This window comes from Notamacropus eugenii, chromosome 1 (assembly GCF_028372415.1).
Source record: "Notamacropus eugenii isolate mMacEug1 chromosome 1, mMacEug1.pri_v2, whole genome shotgun sequence".
NCBI lineage: Eukaryota > Metazoa > Chordata > Mammalia > Diprotodontia > Macropodidae > Notamacropus > Notamacropus eugenii.
This window is the reverse complement of record NC_092872.1, coordinates 697,901,545-697,905,488: the sequence shown is the minus strand read 5'-3', so window position 1 is coordinate 697,905,488 and position 3,944 is coordinate 697,901,545.

The window sequence follows — 3,944 nt, the reverse complement described above, 5'->3', positions numbered from 1 at the left end:
TGACTTTTGTGGAATTCTTTACTTACGAAGTAATGTGCAATCAAGCACACACACACACACACACACACACAAATACAAAATTACTTACAAATCATGACTCTTGTGGAGTTGTTTTCTTATGAAATAATATGCAGTTATAAGTACACATAAGTATATATGCGTATATGGGTGAAAAGTCATATACCCACAGTACATGGTAATAAAATTGTTACCAGCAGACCTGAGTGCAAGCCTTGCTCTGACTTATAGGGTGTGACCTTGGACAGATAAACCTTTCTGTGCTCTATAGCCTCAGGCAACTGATTGGATATATGGGGTGAGAATAAGAAATTGGGTGTGACTAGAGGAATGGTAGCTTTGAGAGAAGCAAGGAAGAAAGAAGGGTAGGTTTCAGAGAAAAAATAATCAGATATTTTGAGTCCCACGTGATATTCAGTTTGAAATATCTACTAGCCATGCAATAGTAGAGATCAGGAAAGATGATGGCTGGTTATATATGATCCAAATAGAGATGAATGAACCCACGGATACTGATGAAAGCAGTGAAAAAGAGTGCAGAGAGAGAGATGAGAAGAGGGTCTAGGACAGAGCTTTGGATTATACAAGTTAGGAAGCAGGATGAAGATACAGCAGACCGAAAAGAAATCATGAGAGAGGTCGGAGGAGAGAAGACAACATCTTGATACTGGGGTTGAGCAGTGAGAAGTAGATAAAAATATAGACAACTTTTTCTAGGAAGTTGGTTAAGAAAGGGAGGAAGGGGGAGAAAGGAGGATCAATGAGGCATTTTTAGGGATGGGTGGAGATCTGGGAGTGAATCAATAATAGGCATTTTAATTAATTGCCTGTCATGAGTTAAGAACTGCCAGATGCCCAGGATACAAATACAAATGAGACAGTTCCCTCGGACCCACCTCCCTTCAGAACTTCTCTGTTTTGTTGAGGATGCCACCATTCTTCTAGTCATCCAGGTTCACCACTTTGGCCTCAGCCTTGCCTCTTCCACTCTGCCTTGACTTCACCAAATTTTTTAATCACTTCTCAAGCCCTGAGACTCCCCCTCCTCCTACTCTCTCAGCGGAGAACCTTGCCTCATATTTCAGTTAAAATTTCTTTTTAAAAAGAGACTATTTGCCTCTTCCATCCTCATCTCACATCATTCGGATGTCTTCTGCCACTGTTTACATTTCCTCATGTTAGAGGTGGCCCTTATCCTCACCAACCCACTACTGTGTCCTTTATCCATTCTTCAAGCCTATTCTATCATACTCCCATTCTCACTAATTTTCAGTCTCTCCATGTTGACTGACTTCTTTACTGCCTACAAATACACCCACATCTCTCCCATCATCAAAAAACCCTTACTTGATCCATCTATCTCTGGCAGCTATCATCCCATGTCTCTCCTCTCTTTCATGGCTTTCATGGATAAACTTCAGAAAAACCATCTAAACTAGGCTACCTTAGTTTCCTTTTTTCTTAAATCCCCAAAAACAGTTTGGCTACCATCTTCATCACAGAACTGAAACTTCCCTCTCCAAAGTGACCAGTGATTTCTTAATTGCCAGATTCATTGGCTTTTACTCAGCCCTCACCTGCTTGACTTTTCTGTAGCCTTTAACGCTGTTGATCGTTGATACTTTTTTCTAAGTTTTCAGGACACTGCTTTGCGTTGGTGCTCCTACCTGTCTGACTGCTCCATGTCTCCTTTGCTGGATCTTTATCAAAGCTGTGCCCCCAAAATGTGGGAGAACCCACTGATGTTTTTTGTTTTATCCTCTTTACCCTCTCTATGATTTTGTTTGGGGATCTTATCACCTCCTATAGATTTGGTTATTCTCTTGGGACTATTGTAGTAGCCTTCTGCTTGGTTTTCCTACTTCTCATTCCAGTATATCCTCCACTCAGCTATTGAATTGATGTTTCTAATGCACAGGTATGACTATGTCAAACACCAAACTCCTCCCTACCTCTTGCCCAGTGGCTCCATGATGCATCCAAGAACAAATAGAAAATCCTCCATTTGACTTCTAAAGTCCATCACATGTCATCTCCTTCCTACTTTTTACCTTCCTTCCACATTATCTTTAACCTAGTAACACCAGCCTCCTTTTTCTTCTTCCCACAAGAAGCACTCTCTCTTTCTTGTCTCTCTGCATTTTCACTGGCTGTCCCCCACATGCTTAGGATGTTCTCCCTCCTCATCTCCATCTTCTGTCTTAATCTTCAGGCCTAAGAAAAGTTCTGCCGTCTGTAAGTCTTTTCTGATCCTTCTTAATTCTAATATGTTCCAAGATTATTTCCACTTTATCCTGTCTGTATCTTGTTTTACATGTTCTCCCCCATCAGACTTCTTGAAAGCAGGGACAATTTTTCTTTTTTCCCCCTGCCTTTCTTTGTTTCCCCTGGGGCTTAAGACAATGCCTGGCATATAGTGGATCCTTAACTTCCTCACATAAAATGGGTAGCCAGCTCTTCATATCTTGAATATTTATCCCTCCTCAGGACGACCACTTTGGTTCAGGTCTTTCATCGCCTTTCACCTGAACTGCTTCAAATGCCTCCCAATTGGGCACCCTTTCCCATTCCTCAGCTGGTCCATCCTCCACATAACTGCTCATGATTTTCCTGAAGTTTGGATTTCACAATGTCACTACTAGTAAATAAATTCCATTAGTTTTCTATTGTGGGCTCTTAATCAATATTTGCTGACCTGCCTTGCCTATACTACTCTCTCATACCTAGAATGCCCTTTCTCCTTATTTCTGCTTCCTTATGTCTGTTTCCTTCAAGTTCTAGCCTCTGAAACTTGCTGATCACCATTCACATACGTTCCTCAAGAGCAGCCATTTGGTTTTAATTTTTTTTTATCCCAAGCATATGGCACAGTATCTGTTAGACACCAAATGTTTGATAAACGCTTGATTGATAACTGGGGAATCAACATGGGGGGGTGGTGGGAGTGGTGGCCATGTAGGGGAGTTTTGGTCTGAGAAGTTATAGGAATGGAGCCTAGACTCATAGGGTACTCCTCATAGTATTGATTTAGTTACCTTTCTGCTTTTACAAAGTACTTGCTTTACAAAGCACATAGTAGGCACTATATAAATGCCATTCTCTTCTGAAGGCGTGCATGCAGAGGCAGGGCAGGTGGATAGCTACAGCAGGATGATGGGGTAGGTGTATGAGAAGCATGGTCTGGGGCAGGCTAGACAGCTCCAACTCTGGGTTGAATTCTAAAACTGATCAGATTAACCCACATGTTTTCTCAAACTCTGGTCCAGAGGGTGCTATACCAGTTGGGGAGAGGGTCAGCTGCAAGCCACCCCAGGATATCTGGGGTGGAGGGAGAAGTACAAATAGAGGGGGAAATGAAGTCTGCCTTGTTACATCTTCATCTGAGGCTATAATAAATGACAACATGGGTAGGTGTTTTGAAATATTAGTGTGGGGAGAGGAGGGCACCGAGGTTGAAAGGCCTCTTAGTGAAGCAGAAGACAAAATTGTGAACAGAGGTGCTGGTTAAAAGGCTGCTGGGAAGAGTTAAATGATCACGATCAATTAGGGAGGAGGAGTAAAAAGATTACCTTGCAATAGTGGAGATGACAATTTCCAGTAAGTTCTGCCAGCTCTGTTGAGCAGGACATGAATAGAAGCAGAGGAGGTTGATGGGGTTTGGCAAGGCATGGACACCCATGTGACAAGCTGATAAAGGAGTTAACAGCAGAGCATATAGTGTTACACTGACCTGATTAAGGTCAAGATTGGGAAGGGAGAAAATTACTTAAGGGTTTCAAGACTGCTCAAATTCCACCTCCTGGAAGAAGCCTTTTCCAGTCCTTCCCATAACGTACTGTGAGATCCTTAAGGACTGGCACCTTAGCCAAGTCCTTCTACTTAGTACCTGGCACATAGTAAGTGATAAGAGGGAAGGTGGAAGAATC